This window comes from Eschrichtius robustus, chromosome 3, assembly GCF_028021215.1.
Source record: "Eschrichtius robustus isolate mEscRob2 chromosome 3, mEscRob2.pri, whole genome shotgun sequence".
NCBI lineage: Eukaryota > Metazoa > Chordata > Mammalia > Artiodactyla > Eschrichtiidae > Eschrichtius > Eschrichtius robustus.
Window position 1 is genome coordinate 91,628,201 of NC_090826.1, and position 27,508 is coordinate 91,655,708.

Here is a 27,508-nt window from a genome sequence, read left to right on the forward strand (position 1 = left end):
CAGGATGATGTTGCTAGTGAAAGATGGGGAGAAACTGAATATAGGCAGTGTTGTAAAGATAGAAATTAAGGAAATAATCCTTACAGTATTCAGGAAGTAGAATTAAGAATGTTTCCTGATTAATGTAATATAGATGGTGAAGAATGATTTAAGAATAACCTCTAAAATTTGTGATTTAGTATAGAAGATAGATGGTGCCATCACTAAAAAGGAGAACATGGTGAATATGAGTGGAGAAGAATTGGAGAGGAGTTGATAAAGAATTGAAAAGGAATAAAGAATTGGAGGTGAATGAAATGGAATAAAGATGATAATTCAGGTTTGAACACATGAGTTTCTAGGTAGTGATGTTCAGTGGGCAGCTGAACATATAGGTTCAGGCTTTATAAGAAAAATCTTTGCTGTATATATGTATTTTGGAGTCTTCAATATACAAGTGGTAGTTGAGGCCTTATGTGGAGTTTTACTTATATTTATAGAGTGAAAAGAAAGGAAAGGAAGGGAAGGAAGGGAAGAAAAAGGAATGGCAAAGATGGGAATGGCAACAGTGAAGGATTGGAAAAAGGAGCTTTAAAGAAGATAAGAAATAGCTATGGAGCTCAGAACTAGGACTTACTGTAACAAAAACAAAAGAACTAAAATAAGGAAAAGAGTCATAGGAAACATATAGGGGCAGAAGTGCTGGATAGACAACTGGTTACCTTGCCATTGGTGACCTTGGTAGTATCAGTAGAGTGGTGCAACTGGAAACCTCCTCTGTGAGAATCATATGGGGGAGGATTAACAATTTCAAATAACCCTGTTTAGAAATCTAAAGCTTAAATAGAATCAGAACATAAAAGTAATTTGAAGACAATATGCATAATATGGGAATTATAGATTGTATGTGATTTTGTAAAAGAAATGTATGTTTACAAGGAGATTAGTAAATGTTTGAAAACAAAGTAGTTTTATAGATTTTAATTTAATTGTATAAATTTTTGATAGTTTGTGTTTTCACAGTACTGTGGCATTTAAATTTTTTAGCTTTGCAGAATTGCTGACTGAATTGAAATAGATAGCTTAGGTTCTCTGATTTCCATTTAAATGCTCAACAAACTGTCACAAGGAAGTAGTTTTGCACGATTTATAACAACTTTAAGAGATTTGCTGCTGTGCTATGACTACATCCAGTTATACGAAATATGACTTTCAAAATTACTTTTTGCCATTACCTGGACAAGTTAGGGTTAGTGTAGAAGGAAGTGGCTGCCTAGATGTAGGAGGCTAATACAGTTTTGAACATTTGATATATTCACATAAATCCTCTGCACACACACAAAAAGGAAAAGTTGCAGCAACTGTTTCTTACAGATAGAACTTAATTAAAAGAAAGAGTTGAGTTTTCAGGGTTGCATTTTCTATTTCCAAACCAGATATTTTTATTAAGTGGCAGTTAGAGTTCTCAATATTAGCTATTGAATTTCAGATGATTTCAATGCAATGAAAACTATGGCTAGTTCTTATCTTCCTCACCCCAGTCAACAGTATTGTAATTTAATCTTTTCCTACAATATCTAATTCGGTAACCAAAAAAAGTAATCAGTAAGAGTAAAATGATAGGAAAATCAGTCAAAAAACTGTTTTTCTTTAAATTTTAAACTCCTTGAAAACTGAGCATCTTTTTCTCTATGATCCCATGAAGGCTGAACAATAATAAATATCCACTGAATTAAATTTTTTAATTCTTTCATCAATGCTCTTAATCTTAATATATTTCAAAATTCTTGGAGTCCTTTTATTACACTGACAATATGAAATTTAGCATTAACCTGAAAGATAACTGGGTCTTATCCTCTAAATAATTCTTTTGTAGCAAATAGATGTTTTTCAGACATTAGTTTTGTAATTCATAATTGTAATTTTAAAATAATCTGAGGATATTTCCCCCCTAAAGACTGCTAAGTATAACCCCTTCTCTAAATCCACTGATACTTTAACACAGAAAATTAAACAGAAGTGTGTTTTTTCCCTAGGCTAGATTTAGTGGAAATGGGAGAGATTAAAGAAGAAATTCCTCATTACATAGATTGTGAGAAAATAGAAAAATTTTCCCCTGGAAGCTTGTATGTGGATGAACCACGTTCCCTTTTGACAATAAAAGACAATTATGAGCCAGAAGCAGAAAAAATATATATACAAACTGGGAAGACAGTAAGAATGAATATGAAGGGTGAAGAATTAGGGCTGTTCATAATCATTTCAATTTGGATTTCCCCATAATTTATGTGTCTGTTTTTTTAAATTGGTTTTCATTTATACCAGAAAATATATTTATTTACTATCTAGCTCTATTTCTGTCAATATAAAAATTCAAATGTGAAAGGACAATGAATAAAATTTTAAAACTTAAGGCTAAAGTAAAACTACAGCTTATTTTTAATGTGTTTTAAGGAAGGAATTAGAGAAGTATTTATTTAGCAGTTTAAAATTAACAAAGATTTTAGATTTTTATTTCAAAATTTAGCAATGAGCAATCAGATGTGTCATATGCAATCCTCATATATTTTTTGAGGGTGAAAATCATACCGAATGTAGCAACAGAAAGTAAGAGAAAAAATTGGACAAAAACAATACAACGGTGTCCTTTAATCTTGAATATTTTTTTTTGCATGACTACTTACTAACATAAAAGAATATGGTGTCATATATATTACCTATGATTGAGTTATATAAATATATACAATGTAAGATTAAAGTAAATGAAATTAAAATTCATAATTCTGGGCATAATTATAATGCTAAATAACAGTATATAAGACAGTATGTAGTAATGATTATAGCATAAATAAGCATTTAATTATCAAATACTTATTTTTCTATGAAAAATGTTATTATGAAACAGGGAATGGGATGAAATGAAATTTGCAGAGTAAATGATGAAACTGAGTCTGAAATATATCCGTTATACCTATGCTGGAATTTATCTGGTTAAATCAGTGCTCTGTTTACACATTGCTGACCATCTGCTCTGTCACCTAAAGTGATCCCGTTATGAAACAGCATCCAAAGATATCTTATCTTCTGTTCCTTGTTATTTCTGCATGTCAACATAACTTTAACCAGCTAAAAAAAGTAAATATTCACTACCAGCTTAACCTCTAGGATATGTCAATGAAATTATATTTTAGATTCATGGCAGCATATTAAATACCTTTTATAATTAAAAGTAGTCATTTATAAACTTGCTACATCTTCTGTCAGAAAATGAAAGCCACTTTCTAAGTAACAGTAAATATGTTGTTAAATAATGACTAGTAAGTAAACTTTAAAAGTAAGAATTTGGTAGGAAAGCATGTGAATATGTGTATATATTTATATTTATATAAATATATATATATTTAATATATATACAAATTACAGGGAGAGATGATGAGGGTAAATTATTCAAAGAAAATGTAACAGGGAAAAGCCAAATCTGACTCTAGGTTGGATCCGTTTATTTTACTTTAACCTTTGCTTCCCGTTGCTTTTGTTCACTAAAAGGATACTGTCTGTACATAATGGCCTGCCTCGGGGAACCCTCCCCCTCTGCCTGAATGTTAAACCAAAGTGCTTTTGTTCAGGGAAATATCTGGACCCTGTCCTCCTGTGGATGGCTGCAAGAAAGACGAAATGAACACATCCCCTCCCTGAGGCTGGCCATCCCAGGGGATATTTGCAAAACTATGGCCCTTTTACTTTACTTCCTCATCTCCTCCCTCTCTCTGTGCTATAAAAGAAACGGGCATCCAAACCCCTATAAGATGGTTTTTCGGAGACACTAGTCTGCCATCCTCTTGGTCTGCCGGCTTTCTGCCTCAACACCTCGTCTCCGATTCATTGGCCCGTCGTGTGGCAAGCAGAGCGAGCTTGGGCTCGGTAACACAAATACTTTTCTTGTAAAGTAGTAACGACATGTGGAGGAAGGCCTGACAAACCAAAGGAAGAGAATAAATTGACCTTCTATGCAAGAATCAGTATTTTTCAATATGGACAAAAAGTCTGCACATTTCGCTAGATTAGCCTAGGGGAAAAACACACTTTAATTTTCTTTGTTAAAATACCAGTGGATTTAGAGAAGGGGTTATATTTAGCCATCTTTAGGGGAGAAATAGCCTCTTAGATTATTTTAAGATTATAACTAGACATGACTTACAAAACAACTGAATGTCTGAAAAATATCTATTTGCTATAAAAGAATTATTTAGAGGATAAAACCCAGTTATCTTTTGGGTTAATGATAAATTGCATATTGCCAGTGTAATAAAAGGACTCCAAGAATTTTGAAATATATTAAGATTAAGAGCATTGATGAAAGAATTAAAAAAATTAATTCAATGGATAATTGTTATTGTTAAGCCTTCACAGGATCACAGAGAACAAGAAGATGCTCAGTTTTCAAGGAGCTTTAAATTTAAAGAAGAAAAGTTTTATGACCAATTCTCCTATCCTTTCTTACTGATTGCTTTTTTGGTTACTTGTTATTCCTTTTATTGTCTAGTAAGAATTGTGAGAGAATAGACATTTTCTCTCTTTTCCAGAATACCTTCCTGGTTTGAAGTACTCTGAAAAGTGCCATTCTCTGCTATTTAATTTATTTGCCAAATGTTTGTTTCTTGAGCCTGGTTTTGTCAGTCTTTCTATCTGATTATGTGTTTCTCAAGAGCAGCAGTCAGAACCAATGAGTATTTCTTTTACGAATTTTTATAAAGCCTAGGAAAATGTTTTAATATAGTGACTGCTTAAAATTGTTGATGATTGTTAGTCTGATGATTAATAAATAAAGGAAAATTGACTTTTTTCTCTTTAATAAGTGATTTTATAAAGTGCCCTGAAAAACTCGAAGTGCATTATTTTCCTCATCATATCATTATATGGTGTAAGTAAACAGAGTCAGTTAAGAATAAAGAAATAAGGAGCAGAATTATGTTGAAATAGCTTGTCACAAGGTGGCACTGCTGTTTCAAATATGAGGCTATACCTACCCTTTCTCTTCTTCGGGGTGATCTTTTAAAATATTTAAAATGCTTTGAAAATACTTCGTATTACCTTAAGGAGTTTAGATCTCAGATAAACTTTTAGAGTAGCATCCACAATTAGTGTTGCCTATTGGCTACAATTTTTGCAGGTTTTTTTTTTTTTCATCAAGATGTGTAAAATTCCCAGTCTCAAACCTCCAACTTTGATTGAATTTAGACATACTAATCTAAGGGAAAAAAATAAGCAGACAGACATACTTCAGTCCATAATACTTCTATTTTTGACTTTCATCTCTTCTTTATTGACTTGTTAAGAAAATAATCAATTTCATAAAAAGTCATTATTAGGGTGTGACAATCAACTTTTGTCCATTAAGTTAATAATTACTATTATTTCTAGGAAAGAGAAAAGATTTAAGATTCTGAATTGGTATTTTGAAAAGAAGGCAGTGTCATAGAACTTACTACCAAAGCACATCTCATATGCACAAAGTTGAAATCAGAACTGAGTAAAATACCATCACACGCTCTTACATTCTCTGTGAGAAATATTCATTGAGGCTTATTTACACTGTACATATGATTTCTATAGCTGTAGTTACAAATACAGAGTATCACTTTTTTACATGAATGCAGTACTTTCAGAATAAAGTATCTAAGCTATAGAAGCCAAAAAGTGAGAGGTGATGCTCATTAAGCAGCCTGGAAAGACTAATAAGAATAAACGTTTGCTAAAGGCAAACAGTCACCTTCACGAGTTTAAAGAGAAAAGAATAATGCTAAAAACAACCTTCCTGCCTGAAGTTACCAAGAGAGATAGAAGTAGTTTAAAAGCACAGTTTTAGAAAGAATAGCATAACAGCTTTTAAGCTCAACAAATTGTATGTTCTTAAGGAATAATTTAAGTTACCGCTCAAACCTTGAATGAACCTGCTTGCCATAGGTAAATAACTTGTGTGTTTGTCTCTGGATTTAACACATGGTTTGGTCATGCTAGCGTGCATGGAAGGATGCCAGGCTTGCAGGTATACCTTCTGCAGTTAGTCTGCAATAAGCCAGTCCTCTGAATATTCTTATTATTAGTTACTTGGAAGTAGGAAGAAGGAAGAGGAAAAAGAGAAGAAAATAAGACTAAACAAAAACATAAGTCCCTCCAGTTAGAGATTCCTACACTAATGTCACTTTATCAGAGAGCCCCTTCCTTGACTACTCCTCCCTCTTTACCCCCAGTACGCTGACATGGCAGATATAGACTTGTGTGTTATGTCTCCCTCACTAGACTATAAACTCCATGAGAGCAGGATTACTGTTTTGTTCACTATTGCATCCTTAGGGTTTCAGACACTTAACACATAATAGGTCTCTCAATAAATATTTGTTCAATAAATGAATGAATTTTCATACATCATGGATATACAGATATAGTTGCTTTTTTTCATAATAGTAAGCAACCTGTAGTAGATATTTATTAAACATGAATTTTGGGTGCTATTACTAGACAATGCCTGAAATCTGGCTTTACCTAACTGACTAAAACTTTTGGATGTCCTGTATCATTTTTCTCTAATCAATATATAACATAGAACGTATAAGAAATATGTCGAAGTTTGAGGAATCAGAATATTTGGGCTGTGGCCACAAAGGGGACTTGCCAAGTGGCATTTACTTGGTAAATTCATCATATTTTAGTTCTGACTTCAGTCTTAGACAGACAAACATTCAATCTTCTTATTCAGTCTTCTTACTGGAGATAATAATATTTCCTGAATGATAATTTAGTCAACCCGAACTTCTCAAATTGGGGCATGCTTGCCTCCTGGGAATAGCTGGCTGAGTGCCATAGCCACTCCCATGGGGGTGAGAGCAGAAAGGTACAGATAAAGTGAGGCTGAGAGCTTTGGTCTAGGCCTAAGCTTAAGCAGGGCTTCCAAACATTTTTCTCTACATGCTTCTATGGATGGAGATTGGGGATGTAGCTTGAAAAAACTAACCTTGAATTCTAAGAATATAACTTAAATATCTTTACATATTTTACAGTTTACTTCATAATATATCCATGTTTCTTTTTAAATAAAAATAATATTCTGACCCTCTTAATATCAGAAGATGATGCTCTGGGTTGCTCTTCTCTCCCAGCAAGGGTGTGTGAAGCCATTTGGATATGGACTCAGATACCACTGACACACAGTGAAATAGAGTACTCAGCTTGGTAAGTGTGGTTTAAGCCATTTAAGCCAACATTCATCCATTTATATATTTCAGCCACCTATTATGTGCCAAATACTGTGCCATGTGCTTGGGAAACAAAGATAAGCAAGACAAGTTTGAGTAACAAGCTAATAAACAAATAAGTACAATGTGGTAATTTCAGTGATAGAGGTGGGCATAGGTTGCTGTGGGAATTGAGGGGGTGGTAAGTAGTTGAGCCTGAGATAAGGGAAATTTTATTAGGACAAGCTTCCTAGATGAGTAGGATTGAACAAGCAGAAGAGACAGAGTAGAATAGAAGAGGCATGAAGAGAAAAATTAAGTGTATTTGCAAAATCCATCTTTACATAGAGGTATGCCTATTACCATGATGGCTATATCAAGGATTTGAACCAGAGTATTCCTAGAAAACATTTAAATGAACATTGCTGAAGTCTACTTCCCCCATTTTTTTCCATTTCAATTAAAAGTCTGACCTTGTTAAATGGCACTTTTTTCTTTCGTTATTTAATACTTCAGTCTTGCTGGCTAGGAGTTATTTAGTATTTTCTCTATTTATTGTAAGACTTTCTATCAATATATTAACTGCTCTTTTTTTTCTGAAAGACAGAACTCACTTTAAATGTATCCATCAGTTGTAAGGTGATCCAGATTTGAGATGTTAAACTGTTTAAAAAGTATCAAATAATGAAGGAAAAAATGATGTTCCTATCTTAGTTTATTTTACCAGAGTGTATCACTACTCTGATTATACAGTATTTAAATTTCAGAGAGTAAAATTATTTTATGTTCAAGCCCTGTGTGGCACTTTACTGTCACTTTTGTATACTAGGTTTATATTTGTCATTGTTAATATTAATAAATGTTTCACTTTCAAAAACTTCCCCTCTACATCTGCATCTTTCTTTGTGGAAGAAGTGAGGAAGAGAAGGAAGAACATCACAGGAGTAAAATTATGTTGAAATATGGAATATTGCTGTTTCTTGAGATTATTGTTGGTATTTTGGGTACCATATTATGTAGTCTTAAATGATGAAGATAATGTAACCCAACATATAAGCATACAATTAAGCTTAGGTAGAAGTAACCACCTTTTCTCCCACCCACCTTTCCTAGTACACTGATGTAGTCAGTGTGATCAAGTGTACTCTCAAGAGACTATGATTAGTTTAATAAAACCCAAACCAAATTCTACTAAATGGTATAGATCCCACCAAAAGAATTACTGGAATAGAAAATCTGAATGTCTGACACTCAAATAAATAAGAGTCTAAGATAATGAAACATCATTGTGTTAGGTCAAATTCTAACATGGTCCCCCAAGATTTTCTCACACGGGGGCTTCTGGATATGATGGGGTAGTTACTCTCATGATTAGGTTATCTTACAAGAGACAATTGACTTAAAGAAAGCAAAGTTATCTGAGATAGACCTGATCTATCAGGTGAGCCCTTGAAAGCGACTGAGTTTTTGAAGAAAGATTTTGATGTGAGGGAGGTTCTCGGGCTTTGCTGGCTTTGAAGATGGAGGGGACCATGTGCAAAGAGTGTGGGAAGCCTCTGAAGTGTAGCGGGGTCATTTGCTGATCCAGCAAGGAAACAGGGACTTTAGTGCTCTTGCTGCAAGAGACTGCATCCTGCCACAGCCACACAAGCTTGGAAGAGAACTCTAAGCTCCAGGTGAGCACGAAGCTTGGCTAAAACCTTGATTGTGGCTTTGACTTGAGATGCTGAGCAGAGAGCCCAACCTCACTCTTTTGGACTTCTCACCTACCTAACTGTACGGTAATAAATGGGTATTGTGTTAAGCCACTGTTTGTGGTAATTTATTATGCAGCAACAGAAAACTAATACAATCATGAAGACCAGTCTGAATAACTAACCAACCTCTACCTTCTGCCTGGCACATACCAGCATCTCCCCATATGCAGTCACTTCTATTGGGCTTTTCTCACTTACTAAAATTCTTTTCCATCTTAAAATAATAATAATAGTTATTATTTATTGATTACTTTCAACATGCGGTACTGAGATATATGTGAATTATATCCTTCAGTTGTCTCACTGACCCCACATAGATGATACTATTTACTATTTCCATTTACTGAAGAGGAAACTGGAAGAATTAGATTCAGTACTCATCCTGATATGGCAATTTGTCTAATACACACAGTGAGTTGGGATAAGAATCCAGATATTCTGATTTCAGACTCCATGCGCTGTGTTTTTAGAAAATGAAAATAATGTAAAATTTAAAAAAAAATAGTGAAATTCCATCAGCAAACAACTACCACTGTTAACAATTTAGTGATCATTCTTTAGCAAAATTCCCTCAACACATACACAAATGTATAAATTTGTATAAGTGGAGTCATATATAAATGTTCTTTTATAAAAAATGGTTATTTTGTTATTTCTTTTCTCTATTTCCTCCCTTTCCTTTTCAATCAACTCTTTACTTTTATTTACCTTCTCACCTTGTCCCCACCCTAAGTAATAAATAGCTTTGCACATCTTTCTATATGCTTGTGTTATATAGATACATAAAACATAATTTCCTCATTTTATATGTATATATATGTGTATATATACATATATATATATACTTAGACATGTGTGTCTGTATATTTGTGTAATTTTTAGAGAGTTTTGTAAAGATGAGTTTATTTTATATAAAGTTATTTGTTTCTCTTCTTTATCACTTCAATATATGGCCACACAGAGCCTTGTGGAATATATTAAGGACTTTATATTATGAGAACAATGAAGAGTATTAAGCTGAGAAGGTGACAATTGGATTTGTTTTGAAAAATTATCTTGGTTGCAGAATAGAGGAAGGCTGGAGTTGATGCAGGAAGACCAGTTAGTCATCTATTTTGGTGGTCCAAGCAAGGAATGATAGCGGTTTAGATTAGAATAGCAGTAGGTGGTGTTAGTGAGAGGTCAATAGATTCAAATAGATATGTAAGAAATAAAATCTTTAGGCTTCGGTGGAGGATTTGATAAGGAAAAGAGAGTTGTCAATGATGTTTGTCAACGATTGTTTCCTAAGTTGTCAAAGATGTTTCCTAAGTTTCTCGAAGGATGGATGTTGGTTCCAATTTCCTGAGTTGGTGCCATTTTCTTCCTGTTTCCCCCCTACTTGAGAAAGGCCAAGTTTGATCATAAGTTCAGTATGATTTTTAGGCTACAGCAATAGTAGCACAAGATAGGAAATGGGTAAACTCACAGGTGGCATGGCTAGGCCCTTTATCTGCTCTCACTCATGGGCATTTGAGGAATTCTTCAGCTACCCTTAAGTGCTCATTCTTATGGATTTCCATTGAATTTTACCTTCTCTATCCTTGAGGAAAAGAAGGGATTTCTGTCCTCTCTGTAATGGTTTCCTCTCATCTCAGCTCTGTTTGGATGATTTTTTATTTTATTTTATTTTTATTTTTTAATTTTTTTTTATTTTTGGCTGTGTTGGGTCTTCATTGCTGCGCGCGGGCTTTCTCTAGTTGCGGTGAGCGGGGGCTACTCTTCGTTGCGGTGCGCAGGCTTCTCATTGCGGTGGCTTCTCTTATTGTGGAGCACAGGCTCTAGGGTGCATGGGCTTCAGTAGTTGTGGCATGTGGGCTCAGTAGTTGTGGCTCGTGGGCTCTAGAGCGCAGGCTCAGTAGTTGTAGCGCACGGGCTTAGTTGCTCCGCGGCATGTGGGATCTTCCTGGACCAGGGCTCGAACCCGTGTCCCCTGCATTGGCAGGCGGATTCGTAACCACTGCGCCACCAGGGAAGGCCTGGATGATTTTTTAAAAAGAAGCTCCAATTAGAAAATAGGCAAAGACATGCAGAGAAATTTCACCAAAGAGGATACACAGAGGGCAAATAAGCACAGGAAAAGAATTTAACATCATTATCCATTAGGGAAATGCATATTAAAACCACAATTAGATATCACTAAATGTCTACAAAAATGTCAAAAACAAAAAAATAGTGACAACACCAAATGCTGGTGATGATGCAGAAAAACTGGATCAGTCATATATTGCAGATGAGAATGTAAATTAGTACAACCATTCTTGAGAATAGTTTGTTAGTTTATTATAAAATGAAATATGCAGCTACCATATGATCCAGCAATTTCACTCCTAGGCATTATCCCAGAGAAATGAAGAGTTATGTTTACACAAAAACTGTACACAAATATTTATATCAGTTTTATTCCTAATGGACAAAAACTAGAAACAACCCAGAGTGTCCTTCAACTGTTGATTAGTTAAATGAATTGTGATACATGTATCACAATAAACTATTGATACAGTCAACAACCTGGATAAACCTCCACAGAATTATACCAAGTGAGAAAAGCTCTTTATGAGACATTCTTGAAATGACAATATGATAGAATGAAGAACAGATTAATAGTTGTCATGTCAAAGGCATGAGGGAATTGAATGTGGCTATAAAAGGGCAATATGGGAGATCATGGTGGTGACAGAAATGTTCTGTATCTGGACTATATTGATACTAATATTCTGCTTGTGATATTGTATTATAATTTTGCAAGATGTTACATTTGAGAAAAATTGGATAAAGAGTATACAGATCTCTGTATTATTTCTGTAACTACATATGAATCTATAATTATCTTAGAATAAAAAGTTTAATAATAAAAAAAACCCTGACAATAAGAAATCTCTCCCTTTGAAAACGAAACCTGATTTCTATGTTGTTTTACTTTCAGGAAGAAGCAATATAGTATGGGCAATCTCTTTTGATTCTATAGCATTCATTTGTTATTATCCTTGATGGGGTAAAAATGTCAAAACTATTTTTGCATCTACTAATGAATAACATTATTATTAAATAGGTTTGGATTTTTGTTTTTCCCTGTTGAATAAAGGTGAGGAAAAGGTGATTCAAATGAATTAGAAATAAAGGACATTTTGTGTATGTTTATAGTGTTCTGTGCAATACAGAGAACATCATGGTAGCAGAGTTTTATTTAGTAAATAGGTCACTGGGAATTCTGTATACTTCCAGGATGGAACTGTAAGTCATCTGCCTTTTTTCTATTAGATTTTATATGTAGAACATATTATAAAATTCTATTTGTGTCACAAAATTCTATTTGTGTCACTAGCATAATGTAGTTTGATAATTAGTCATTTCTTGAATAGCAAAGCTCAAGAAAAGGCCTTGTATAAAATCTACTGAGAATTTATCATTTAAAGTATTTGGAGCCTTAAAAATATAAATTAGAATTAAACCATTGTATTTTCCAGACGTTTAAGACCCTTCAAATTATACTTGCCAATGAATCAAAGTATTAAATCTATTTCCACCTCTTTATTTTATGTTTGAGGCTCAGAGACAAAATGATTTGTTTAGTGTCACAAGGTTAAGGAATGTCAGAAGTGGTCCTCAGACACAGTACTTTTATTATCTTTTAAAATTCTTTCTGGACACAGATTTTTGTATTATCTAACTTAGAATCATTTCTGGACATTTTTGGTTGTTTTATTAGAATTTAATGTATGTCGAAGAATTTTTCATAAGTTACTGTTGTCTTAATACTGCAAATTGAGAAGCATTTTGAATAAAACATTTGATAACAAAAAATGAATTAGCCTCAAAAGGGCACAGAGAAGATGGTCATTGGTTTAAAATAATAGGGAATTTATAAAATGCTTAGTGGGGTTATGTTGATAACTTTATTATGATTATTAGTTTAGTGTCTGTTTCCAGATGCAATTTTATTTTCTGGTGATGGAATTATAACAAAGAAAGATTGCTTTGAAGGTAAAGTTAAAATACCTGAGTATTTGGTTCAGAGTTCATAAAAACTCTGCATGAAAGGACATTTTAAAAACGTAAAATAGTTCCAGAATTGCAAAATCTAAAAGTAAGCAAAAGAGAGTCTCCCAAGAGTGCTTATACATTAATTCCATGCCCCACAAACCTTTTCAAAAGATGTGAAAGAAGGGTGTGGAGAAGCCCTGCAAAACACAGGTGGCAACACTAAGGAAGTGAGGAGGGCTGTGGAGCTTGCTATTTGCCTTGGGAACGGCTCTTCTTATTTGAACTGATTGAGCTAATCAAAAAGCAAAACTCAGTAGGACTTTTCTCTCATTTTTTAACTCAAGGAAAAAACATTTTAAGAGCAGCTTTTTCCCACCTTTGCATATGATCAGACAAGAAGAGAGCTAAGGGCATTGCGGAGCTTAAGCAAAGTAAATAAGTGGTTCTAATACTTTTCAGAATATTTGTCTATGTCATTAGATGTTTCGTGTCCATCCAAAGATGGCTTCTTTCCTATCTCAAAGAAGGAACTACCAGCACTTTCCCAAGGTTTACCTTGGATGCCACTTAACATGTTTTAAAGACTTTTTATTGTGAAGTAATTTTAGACTTACAGATAAGATACAAAAATAGAACAAAGAATTCATCCAGGTAAAATGTCAAATGTAAACAATTTACCTCATTTGCCTTACCATTCTCTGTCTTGTCTCTCTCTGTATGCATGAGTGCCTGTATATAAATGTGTATGTATGTGTGTATGTATGTGTATGTGTGTGGTGTGTGTGTGTAATGTTTTCATATGAACCAATTGAGAGGAAATTGCCATTTAACCCATTATTCTTGTATGCTTCAATATTTCCTAAAAGACTAGGACACTATTGTCTGTAAGCACAGTACAATCATTAAAATCTGAAAATCAACACTGGTATAATACTATCAGCACACACTCCATTCACATTTTACCAATTATCCCAATAACATATTTCATAGCAAAAAAAAAAAAAAAAAACGGTTTTTCTCCATATTCAGGATCTAGTCCAGGATTACATACTGCATATAGTTGAGATGTCTCCTGAGTTCTTTCAATAGTTCCTCAGCCTTCTCTTGTCTTTCATGACTTCTAAGATTTGAAGAGTATAAGCCAGTTCTTTTGTAGAGTGTTCCTGATTTTGGGTTACCTGATATTTTCTCATGATTAAATTCAATTTTTGCATTTTGGTTGGGATATTAAAGAGGTGATTCTGTGTTTTTCTTTACATCATAACAACATGATTCTTGATTCCTTGCATTACTGGTGATGTTACCTTCGATCACTTGGCTAAGGTAGTGTTTTGCCGGAATTCTCCATTGTAAAATTACTATTTTTCTCTTTATAATGAGTAAATATTTTGCCACTTGTATACCTATTTAAATATCTTTGTCCTCAGCAAAATTTTACCAAGTCATTTTAGTATTCATTAGTGATTCATTCTTGCCTGAATAAATTATCATTATAATAATTTACCAATTGTGATTTTTCTAATTCTTATACATTTATTAGCTGTCATTCTTACATAAGGAAGAACTTTCCCTTTCCCTTCATTTATATATATGTATGTATGTATTTATATATGTGCGTATGTAATGTATCTATGTACTGATATCATCATGGGTTAGAAATTAGGGGGAAAATTCAGAGTAAAAATCTGAGGACTGTCTACTAGACTGGACAGTATATAAAAACATCTCGGGTGGACTGCTTGCTCTTTTAGATTTAGTACAGCTTAAAAACATATATAATTATTTAACTTTATGTCAAACATTAGCTTTAGAAATATAATATTTCAGATTGTATTTATACTCACAAGGTAAAATGGATAAAGAGGTTTCTCTCTCTCGACCAACAAAATTTTTAAAAAATTACTTTCATTTGAACTAGCCAGATTAGTGATGTCCAATAGAAATACAATATGAACTACATATGTAATTCCAAATGTTTTAGTAGTCACATTAAAACTATATAAAGAAAAAATTTTAATTAATTTAAATAATACATTTGTTTACCTAATATATTGAAATATCATTTCAATATCTAATCAATATAAAACCTATTAATAAGATACTTTACATGTTTTTCCTATTAAGTCTTCAGAATCCTATAGTTACTTTACACTTACAGCACATCTCAACTCATACCAGCCACATTTCACTTTTAAGTGCTCAGATAGCCACATGTGGCTTGTGGCTACTGGATTGGAAAGCACAGACCTAGATAATTGAAATCAAAAGATTTTTAAAATCTAGAATATATAGATACTTGTTTCAGTTATCCACCTTACTTTGCATGTGCAGGAAGTGTTATTTAAAAATAGAAAAAGTAGAAAGCATAGTAAAGCTATAATCACAATACTATAAAAATTCCACTAAAGAATTTATCCTCATAACACTGTAAGAATGAGATTAATAGAAATATCTATAATTGATTAAATTGAATTGAATGATTAAACTAAACCTTTTTTAAAAATACATATTTTATTACTATTTCTGTGTATATTAGTTTGTCCAAAACAAAACTATGTTTTAAATCAGTTTCTTAGTGGACTTCTATGACTATAGTCTTGCAACTATGAAATACTAGTTTTCAACATACCTATACTATTTCCCAAGTCCTTGAGTAAAAAGTGCATACATATATATATATACAGACACACAGACACATACATATATGCATAAGAAAATCTGTACCTATTGAACCCTCTTGCCAAAATATATCACTTGTCATTACTTTAGTATTAAATGATTTATAAATAAAACTATCATTAATTTTAAAATGGTCCCACTTACATTTAACTTAGACTAAGAACAGTGATGTTGAAAGAGCATGTGGGAACCGATGTAGCCAACTTATTTAGTAACAGGCAGCATCCTAACTATACTTGCTCATTTATCCATGTAACTCATTTAATTTTCACAGAATCTTATTATTAGCCATTATCATAACTTATAGTCATTCTACATATGAGGAAAGTAATGCACAAAGAAGTTAAGTAACTTCCCCAAATTTGCACAGCTAGTGATTGTTATATCTGAAAGTCAAACAAAGGCTGTCTAAAATTAGTCCAAAGAAGCCCTGACCACCTCAGGTAGGATGAAGCAAAGAATGAGGTTGAATAAATTTACCTTGCACAGAGACTGTATCTGGTTACAAATGGAAGGAGAGGAGTTGGACTTCATGCAGAGATGCAAACAACCCTGATAAAATAATTTAACCAGTCCATACATTTAACAAATATGTATTTCTCTTTGCTTGGCACTGGAGTACAGTGATGCATAAAACATATGAGTTTACAGTTGAGGAGAAATAGGGAAAGAGAGCAAATACAGTCTGCCCTCCATATCCCTGTGCTCTGCATCCTTGAATTCAACCAACTACAAATCAAACATATTTGAAAAAAAAAATTCCAGAAAGTTCCAAAAAGCAAAACTTGAATTTACCACGAGCTGGCCACTGTTTACATGGTATTTACATTGTATTTACAACTATTTATACAGAATTTACATTGTATTAGGTATTAAAAGTAATGTAGAGATGATACAAAGTATACAGATAATGTGCATAGGTTATATGCAAATACTATGCAATTTTATGTAAGGGACTTGAGCATCCTTGTATTTTGGTATCATCAGGGGATTGGTTCCAGGGCCAGGACACTGTGAGATGACTGTAATTATAATGCAATATAGAAAGTGCTCTCTAGGAATAAACACAAAATGATATGAGAATATAAAAAAATATACTTAACACGGCCTTAGGCATTAGGGAAGGCTGAAAGAAAAGCTGTTGAGTCCTGAAGAACTGCTAAAAGTTGAATTAATGATTGGCAAATATATTTAAAGAAACCTACAATATTACTTTCTTCAGGGTAACACCTCCACGTGGATCGGCTAGATGCATCTCAACCTCAAGATATGATTAAAGACAACTATGATGAAATCGAACCTCAGAATCTCATGTGGAAGGGCAAATGAAGAAGTATTAACTGCTGAGTCAGTATCTACTCTGTAGCAGGTGCTGGATATGCTCTATATATATGACTTCTACATTCCTTTCTTATGTATGTGCAATGAAGTTTCAAAAGGGTAGTTAACTTGCCCAAGATTAATGCGGCAGAGCTCTGACATCAAATGGTCTGATTCTTCTTTTTCAATTGAATACTGCCTCCTTCCTTTCTATAAAATAAGGTAAACTGCCACTTGAGAGAAAATGATTTGCTTACTACTTTGAGGTATTCACAGAAAGATAAGAGGCTTATAAAATATTCAAACAAGTAACATTTTTGAAATAGTCACTAAGGAGTTTCATCATATATATTAATTATATATGTAATAATATTTTACTCTTGAAGAACAATGACTTTTTGTGGTATACAAAGCTCTTTCATTTCCCTTTTCTCATTAGTTAGCATAAGTAATTACAGACAAGGTAATGTTATTCCCAATTTGGAGATAAGAATGCAGACATCTAAATATATCACAAATTTAAAACATTCAGATATATACTCAACATATCCATTGATACCTTTTTTCAGATTCAGATTGTCCAGATTCAGATTTTTCAAGATATTCTGTTCTTGTTTAACTGTCTCATGATTTTTATTTACATATTATTTTTGAAAATTATTTATAATTAGTAGTAAAATTAAGCTTAACAAAATGTTTGGAATGTAGCAGTAGGCAACTCAAGGATTTGTATCAATAGCCAGCATAATTTTTTATTAATAATTTAAAATGATTGTATTTTTATAAAGGCTAACTTGAAAAATGTTAAATCTTGAATATGTTTTTATTTAAGCAAGTCTTTACTAGAAACCATAGAGACTTACATTATGGAAGGTGTGCCAAACATTCTGTGAATCTTCTATTGTGGATGATCACATTATTTTATAGATTTTATAGATGAAACTTTCCAGGGATATTTTGCAGAACTGATGTATTTTTCTGATGGATTGTCTTGTTTTTTTTCTGGGCTATATTACTTAACTAGACCAATAAATAAACTAGAACAGTTCAAATAACTCTTCTGTTAAAACTGAATTTATATGAAATCAAATATCAACTTGATAATATAAGATCAAAGTAAATAGTTTTCAATATTTTTAATATCCTTAAAATAAAATTGATATAAATTCTAAAACATGCAATTTCTTTGGTTTCTAGTATCACTTTCAACATTGACTTATGTTACACTTAGAATTTTCAAACAAAAAAATAAATTTCTAATGAGATTTCATAAGGTGATAATACAATTTAAACTGAAAATGATTGAAATTATTAGTCAGACACTGGTATTTTGGCAGGATGCTTAACATGTTTTATTAGTTAACTAGCATTATCTCTCAACTGTTAGTATTGTGATGATCACCTCTAATAGGTAAATAGGTCATAAATCATTTGTGAATTTAGCAAAAAAATTTGCATGCCAAATACTCCATTTATCAATGAATTTCTTTACGTAGAAAAGTCAGAAAAATTCTCCTTAGAGCCTTAGGAATTGCACTTGCACTCAAACCTTAGCAGAAAAAACAAAAAGAATTTGCCTAATTTTACTTCTTTACCGTAGTTTAGGGTAATATATTGGAGACTAACAAAACTTCCATGTTAAGAGTCTTTCAAAATAAATTGTTTCAGTTATCTATTCCTGTGTCACACGCCACTCCAAAATTTTGAGACTAAATGCTGATTAATCATTTCTGACCATTCTGTGTGTTGTCTGGGCTCATCTGGGTAGTTTTACTGCTCCATGTGATATAGCTGAGGTAACTCATGTGGCTGCGTTTAGCTGGAGTTTGTCTGGGCTGGAAGGTCCAGAATGGTTTCTCATCCTTTAAGGCTTATCTCCATGTGATCTCTAATGATTCAGCAGTCTAGTCTGTACTACCTTACAGCTAAGTGACTAAATTCCTAGTGGGAGCATTCCAAAAGGACAAACTCCAATACACATATGCCTATCAATCCTCTGCTTGCATCATACTTGCAAATGTCCCATTGACCAAAAGAAGACACAGAACCAAGCCTAGGTTCAATGTGGGAGGGGACTACACAAGGTCTGGAACACTGGGAGTCAAGGCTCACTTAACATTTTGCCATGATCTCTCTGATCCCTGATGATCCATTCCTCTCACATGCAAAAGAAAATCATGCTCTCTCCAAGACCCAAAAGTCTTATCCTATTATGTCATCAGATCTAACTTTGAAGTTCAAGAGCCCACATCTAAATAATGTTCAGGGTGATCCCTTAGGTACAGTTACTTGGGCTCATTTGTTGGGTGCAGAGACTTATAAACTGGAAAGGTAAATTACCAGTCTACCCTCTATGTAAGTTCATAAAATGGTGAGATAGAAAGAAGATAATCATGCTAGACACTCCTACTCAGAAAGGATGGAGGAAGTAGAGACACATAGAAATTCTGGAATCCAGTCATGTACATGCCACCAGTTGTCCTGCTCCAGAGGCAGGGGATGTTTCTTGATTATACCCACTTCTCCTATTTGCAAGTGGCTCCCTCTGGCCCTTGGCTCAATTCTATGCCCCCCTTTTTAGTAACAAGTTGCTTTTGCTTGTAGCTCAGTATGTTTCTCAGGCTGTTTCCTGCTGTAGAAAGTCGACGGCCCAAATTGTTTTGAACTGTCTCTGTGCCTTTTAGTCTAAGCTGATAGTGCTTTCACTACTAAAATTCCATTTAAAATCATGTGGACTGTTTACATATTATAGTTCATTCCATTAAACAAAAGTCACAGGGACATATATTTTCAAGACAGATCTCTTTCTACTTTGAAATATGGGTTAATGTGCTTTGAGACAACATCCTTAAAATTCTTAGGAGCCTTTGGTCTGGCTGAGAGTCTGAGAAGAAACAACTTGAATCTTTCTTAGGTCTTAACTAAGGGTCTTACATTCATAGCCTTGATTTGATCTTTATTTTGAAGCCACATTTTACTGTTATTACCCTGAATTTCATTTTCACCTCTTAATTTGATAATCTATTGTCCACTGGAGAAGCTGGGAATGAAAACCAATTTTATATTCTAACTCAGCTAATCTTCTGTTAGAAATCATTTCATTAAGCTCCGCTTGAAACCAAACAGTTCCTTCTTTCATTCATCTCTTTCCTATAAAACCATATCTTAGGCAACTATAAGAAGCCAATTGGCACTTTCAACATCCTGTCTGAAAATCTACTTAGCCAGAATCACAAAGTCATTAGGTACATGTTTTATCTTACAAGTTATCAAGGTCATTATTCCCGTTAATTTTCTATCAATACATAAATTAGGTTGTCAAGTTTCCAATAGCAATTTTATCACTGCTCTTCTAACCAGGTATTTGCTGCTTAGTCCCAAAGCCAATATTTTATGTTTGTATGATGCCAGCACCCCACTTCTATATAGTAGCAATTTCTGTTTCAGGTATATATTGCTGTGGTAAAAACGCTCCAAAAAACTTACTGACTTATAAGAGCAACTCCTTATTATTTCTTATGATTCTGTGGGTTGATTGAGATCAGTTGATTGGTTGCTCTGCTCCACGTGGCAAAATGGGTATTACTCGTGTGGCTTTATTAAAGTGAGAGCTTAGCTGGGGCTAAAACAGCGAAATGGTTTCATCCTCCAGATTAGTCTAGTCTTTACTTCTTTTGAGGTAAAATTTACTTACTGGAGTTTTGGAACGAAAATGTATGTGTGTGTATATATATATATATATATATATATATATATATATATATATATGAAGTTCTTTGAAAAAATTGTGAAACTATTTACAAATACAGGTTTCTTACATGCCTTAAGACTCTTTATAAATAAAATTCCATAGGTCAGCGCTTCTCAAACATTTTCATTTTGGTATCCATATGGTAGCGGAGGATGTTCAAGTCACCAGAAGACCTCTGGCATCTAGTCTCCAAGACGGCCTTTGATGATCCCTGCCTCATGGTATTCACACCCTTGTTTAGTTCCCACTCACATTGTCCCAAGGTGGGTCTGTGTAAGCAGTAGAAAACATCAGAAGCGATAGAATATCACTTCTGAGATCACATTATAAAAGCCTCTGACTTCCTTCTTGGGCACCTCCCCCTCACGCCGGCATCTCTCTCATCACTACAGGGCTACGTGGTGGATGACTGAAGCCTCTTGTCAACATCTGTGTAAGTGAACTTAGAAGCAGATCCTTAAGCCCTAAATAACTACAGCCCTGGTCAACAGCTTGACTACAGCCAATGAGAGACTTGAGACAGAACTACCCAGCTAAGCTACATCCAGAAACTTTACCCTCAGAAACTGTCAGGTAATAAATGTCGGTTTAAGCTCCAAGTTTTGGGCAATTCACTTTGTCAATAGTTAACTAGTATATAGACACAAAATACCTTTCCTTATATTTTATGAAAAAATTTCATACGAGCTCTGAATTTTCTTTTATAATATATCCAGGTCTTTTTCCTTATTTATTGTTTTTTTAAATAGAAATCCATTTTTAATTTATTTATTTTATTTACTTTTTTATTTTTGGCTGCATTAGGTCTTCATTGCTGCACGTGGGCTTTCTCTAGTTGCTGTGAGCAGGGGCTACTTTTCGTTGATGTGCATGGGATTCTCATTGTGGTGGCTCCTCTCTGTTGTGGAACATGGGCTCTAGGTGTGCGGGATTTAGTAGCTGTGGCACACAGCCTTCAGTAGTTGTGGCTCGTGGGCTTAGTTGCTCCGCAGCATGTGAGATCTTCCCGGACCAGGGCTGGAACACGTGTGCCCTGCATTGGCAGGCAGATTCTTAACCACTGCACCACCAGGGAATCCCTATATCCCATTTTAATATAAACTAAATCGTATAGATTACTCTCCATAAGATAAACTGATGCTTTTAGGGAGATTTTCCCTCTTTATTTTTTCTTGGGATCCCTGGTCAAAACATCTAATTTCTAACATCTTTTATTAAAAACTTCTAATATAAAGTGTGAGATGCTTAGGATTATGCTTAATGAGAAATGTCTCACCTATATGGAAAAAAAAAAAAACTGTAATTTTTCTTCCGAAAAGCCAAAAAGAAGACACAAAAACGTGGAAAGATAGATTTCCTCAAATTGAATCATAAATCCAATGCAATTCTAAAAAGAAATCTTAAAAAGGAGGTGGCAAAATATATCTCAGAGAGGGCTAGCTCTAAAATCAGAGCAGAATACTGACTCTAAAACTTCCAAAAGCAAGTACGTAGCTCTGTGCCTCAGTATAGTTACCACTACTGAGTAAAGAAGACAATCAAAATAAATAATGTCATCATTTTTATTGTGATGAATCTATTCTAAGAAAACACTTTCACACTTACTCAGAGATATATGTATAAAAATACTCATTACACTGTTCATAATAACAAAAAATTCAAAACAATTTAAATTTCTATTATTAGGGCAGTCGTTAAAGAAATTAAAAGATCACTCACCCTATGATATACTATGTGACTATTACAAAGAATGGGTCTTCTTTTATGTATAGTGATGTGAAAATTGTCCATCTTACATTATGTGGGAAAAAAAAAGCCTGGTGCATATCACTGTGTACATTATAATCTCATTTGTTAAAATAGGAATAATAAAAATAATATTTTAAAAAGATCTCTCGCTCTCTTTCTCTCTGTGTGTAATGAAAATGAGAGAGGCGGATCTGTTTTTGTGTGAATAGGGACAAGATGTGGAAGATTTCATATACAATAGCTAACGATGTTTACTTTAGGGTAGTGTGTTAAAAAGGTAGACGGAGCCAGACCTTCGCTTTCTGCTTTTTATCAGTCAGGCGGTTTTCAGTCACAAGTAACAGAAAAGTAAACAAAAATTTGCTTAAGGAACAAAAAAATTTATTATCCCATTTAACAGAAAAGCTAGAAAGAAGCTAGGCTTCTGGATTGATTGATTAGTCGTTCAGTTATGTTATTGCAGAACTGTGTTCTTTCCTTTCCCTTTGTCATCTTCTGTCTATATCACTGCTCATCAGGACAGTGGGATAACTGCCAATAGCAGAAAGGGCCCTACTCTTTTTCAAGAATGATAGAGATTCTCTTCCACTGAAGAACAAGGATTCCAACAATCCTCTTTTTGTGTTTCAAGGCCAAAATTTGGTCACATAATTATTCTTAAGCCAATCACTGACAACACCGATGCTATGATTCAACCAAGCAGGCTCACCCCTTGAGATCAAGTCAGTTACCTAAACCACATTGGTGCCATTCAACAAAATGGCTGCTACAGTATTGCGTAATATTGTTAATATTTTTTATACAATAAGATGTATTACTTTCAACACTAAAATAATTTTTTAAAAGAATATTATAAATCTTGAAGATAAATGTTGTGTATGTTTGATAATCATCCAATTGTCTGCTAAAATTTTACTTAAATCTAGAAAATAGTTTTAAAATTTCTTAGATTATTATAAAAGGAAGTAAAATGAGGTAGGCAGAGATACTTATGACAACTTACGATGAAAAGGAAGATCACTTATCATTTGTATTTTATAAGATGGTATTACTTTGATAGTTTATCTCTAACTTAAAAATTAGTGGAAGGGCGCCAATATACTATCAACCATAAAAGCATAAGGAAGGGACATTTTTAATACTAGAAAACAAAGATATGTAAGGTAACAAATTTCTTCTCACCTTATGTAAACCTATCTTAAAGTTTGGAGAGGAGTGAAAAGAAACCTTGTTTTAAGGAGAATAAAAAATAAAATGGCTTAAATATCAAATGTTTGAATGCTAATTTGAAAAAAACCCACTCCCAATGTACTTAAGAAATACTATCAATTAGAACTTTTAATATCTAAGAGGTAATTCCTAATAACTTTTATATCTTTCACTGTGGCTAAGGAGATAATAAAATTCAGGAGTTGAGAGGGCCAAGATAGTCACAAATTAACCAAATAGAAAAAAAAAAATGCTAGGTAGTTATTTTGAAAATTCATTTGCTGCTTTCTATAGTAAAATGGTTTTAATGAATTACCTACCTGTTTCCTACAGTAGACCACAGCTCTACTGCAACTAATCTAGAGTATGGCTAACTAAAACTGGATTTCTTAGCTCTTTGGAGACTATAGAATACCAGTTAATAATATTATTATGTGAAATGCAAATGAAAGAAAACATTTTTAAGTGATGAAATCTCCTTTCCTAATATAACAAACTACAACATATATAACAAAAATCAAATGGATTTAATCAGGTTTATCTGCCCAGAGTTGCCTCTTATATCTAAAAAAACAAGATTACTAATTTTTCCATGATGAAAATTTGTTTGATTTAATAAGAAATGCAAAAACCTCGATACTTTCAAGTTCTCATTTCTAGTTCCGGTTTTGCCTGAGTATAGTTTAAAGAGAGAGCAAACTTTAAGAAAGACTGTATAAATACAATTCCAAATCATGCCTTAAAGTCTAGTGCTTGGTGTGTGTGCCAGGCACAACCATCTCTTTGCAGGGATCTCAATGCATAGAAGTCCAATCAGAACCCCATAAGTACTTGGTAAGAATAGACTAAATTGTTCTTATGTTTGGCACCCAGTTTTTTTTTTTTTTACTGATACTTTGTTAATAGCATTTCACAAATGCATTACTTCCAAATAAGAAAATATCTTCAGCGGGGAGTTCTCTCTTTGTAAGGGAACTCCTGAAATGTAAGACCACATTCACATTATTCTAACTGCTTCCTTGCTTTCTTCTTCACAGAGCTCTTCTTTCAGGAAGTCCACTTGAGCCTACACCCTCCATCCTGACCTGGTTTACATGCTCCTACTCTGTGCTTCATAAAATCCTGAGAATATAATTCCATCACTGGACCACTGGATAGATCCAGAATAATATTTTTCTCTGTGAACCTGTGAAGTGACTGCTACTGACTTTGGAATGGTAGGATTTTTTAAAAATGGGGATATTAAAAAAATAGATGTTAAAGCAGAGACTTTTAAAACTAAAACATTTTCCTACAAAGTACATGGACACTATGTAGTTGGAGAGTTTGGGAAGTGAAAACTACTACATTTCACAGACTTGCCCAAGAGGGTCTAACATATGATTTGGACAGTGGAAGACAGGGGAAAGCCATCTTCTTGCTGGCATAGCAAGCAAAGTCATGGAGACTGGAGTGAATAAAGGCAGTTGAGGAGCCCCACACTCAGCTTCCCAGCCATGAGTCACCAGTATTATGTGGATGAGAGGTAGTTTGACCGCAGGAGCAGCCTATATTCCCCTGGATTACAACTTTGGTGATGTGCCCTTAAATTCAGGAATCCAGTAGTTGACCCTGACTTCCATTCCTCGCTTGTTCAACAGTTGTCTAAGCTACAGATTCCCTGAATTAAATTTCCTTTCTGCTTGATACACTTTGAAAAGATTTAACTTCCTGCACTGAACCAGAACTGTTACATACTCTTTGTTATATTCTTCACTTACATGGTTTTTCCCTCACTAGATACCAAACACTTTTTATGAATAGGAATAGAACTTGTGTTTGGTCATTCTTTCATTCATTCCTTCATTCAGTTATCATACTTACTCTTTGTATTTTTATGTCCTGCAATTACATAATAGTTGACACAGAGGTGCATAATAGATATTCACTTAATTAATGAATTGGTAAATGTGTCATGTCAGGTAATGTGTAAGGTATCAGAGATACAGAGATGAGACAATCTTAGCAATAATAAAATGATAAATTACATTTATTAAGCACTTATTATGTTTCAGGCTCTGGGTATAGCATTTTACATGCATAGATTTGATTTTCATTTTTTGTGTTTTTGGTTTTATGTTTGTTTTCTAATCCTCATAACACTCCCAAGAGCTAGGTACTAATAATCAATTCCCATCTCACGCATAAAACAATTGAAGATGGAGGAGGCTCAATAACTTGCCTAAGGTTACGCAGTACTGAGATAGGCTGAATTTGAAACTAGGCGATCTGATTCAATAATTCATACTGTTAATCGGTACTCTAGGATCTCTACTATAGTTGATAAACAGATCCATAAAGAGATTTACAATACTGCTTGATAAATTCCACAATACATCAGCAGGATCAGAGGAGGCTTCTGTCTGAAGGAAGAGAGACTTAAGTACTGAAGTACAAAGGATTAACAGAAGTTAGGAATAAGTAGAAGTGATAAGGATGCAGTTTTAGGTGGAAAGAAATACACATACTACAAAAGGAACAAAACAGAAAACAGAGAAAACATTTCTGAGCAGCAGGGGGATTATTTAGTGAGGAGGAATAAAAAATGGATACGGAGAAGCAAAGAAGGACCCACCATAAAGGGTCAGGTGTACATTTCTAGGGAATTTAAGATTTTTTGTGAGGGCCACATGGTGTTATTGAAGCATTTAAAAACCTTTGGGATTTCTATTATAAAGAGATCACTTTGGAGCAGTGTGGACAATTTAGAAGTTATTGAGTCAGGTGAGATTGGAATTGGAAATTGCAGTAACTCAAGTAGAAGTAATTTTTATCTTTGGGCTCTCAGAATTGAACACAAGGACTGACACCTAATATGAGAACAATTCATATTCACCAAGTTGAATTAAGCCTGAGTAACCTAAGGGTCAGACAGGTTTAATTACTTGTCAAAACTTACACAGGTATCTGGTGGTAGAACTCGGACAAGTATCTAAACCAGTGCTTTCTTTTACCTGAAATACAACTAGGGAAAAATTGATTGCATATATGTCATTTGAAATAGGAGAAATTTTGCTATATGTGTTTAGAAATGTACCTGAAAATATACACAGGTGTACAGTTATGGTTACGTCTCATTTCTTGTCTTCCCTTGTTGCGTGCTTATTTTCTAAGTCCATGGCCTCAAATGTTCAAGTTCATACTTTCCCAATGATTTCTGAAGTCACTTTCCATGCTAGATACTCCTCCTATTCCCAAGTTTCTGTCTTCTAATGCCTAAGGGAAAAAAATAGTGAAATAGAAAAATAAATCTAGGCTGGGGGAAAAATTACTACCACCACCATTAGTCATTAAGACATGCCATTAGAAATCTAATGTAAAATATACAAATATATAATTTTCCTCTTAGTAAGACTAAGAGGCATCCATTGTTATTATGCTGTGGTATGTTTTCTTTCCTTTTCTTTTTGCAGTAATTTTTTCACCCTGAAATACAGTGGTCTCTCATGAAGTACAAAGATGGACATTTCTGTGGACTTTATATGTCCAAGGACACTTCAAAGGCTAAGTAAATTCTATTTCTTATGCCATGATCACTAAATTGTAAATGCTAGCAGCTTTAGGTTTTGACAACTTTGGGCCCTTAATTTTGAATTAAGATTCTACCACCATGGTGAAATAACAGATGCTACACATTAGTAGTGGGCTAAAAAATCTATGGTATGGGATTTACCAAAACAGATTTTATGAGGATTTGGCTGGTTCTGGAGGTAGAATTTGCTTAAATATACTATAGCATGTGAAATTGTTTGAAATTAAATGTCCAATAA

At 33.8% G+C, this 27,508-nt stretch overlaps 1 long non-coding RNA gene across 4 annotated transcripts in view; it reads left to right on the top strand.

Moving 5' to 3' along the window:
* The window catches only part of LOC137761188 (uncharacterized), a 58,610-nt gene that overhangs the window by 15,507 nt on the left and 15,595 nt on the right, over positions 1-27,508 (top strand). Inside the window, exons 2-5 of one of the 4 annotated variants that reach the window (XR_011073402.1) lie at positions 16,893-17,039; positions 21,134-21,314; positions 24,737-24,916; positions 27,152-27,232. This is a non-coding gene — a long non-coding RNA (uncharacterized lncRNA). Of the gene's footprint in view, positions 1-7,136; positions 7,210-16,892; positions 17,040-21,133; positions 21,315-24,736; positions 25,421-27,151; positions 27,233-27,508 lie in introns of those variants that run through there. The other 3 variants (XR_011073401.1, XR_011073400.1, XR_011073399.1) reach the window with 3 other exon arrangements.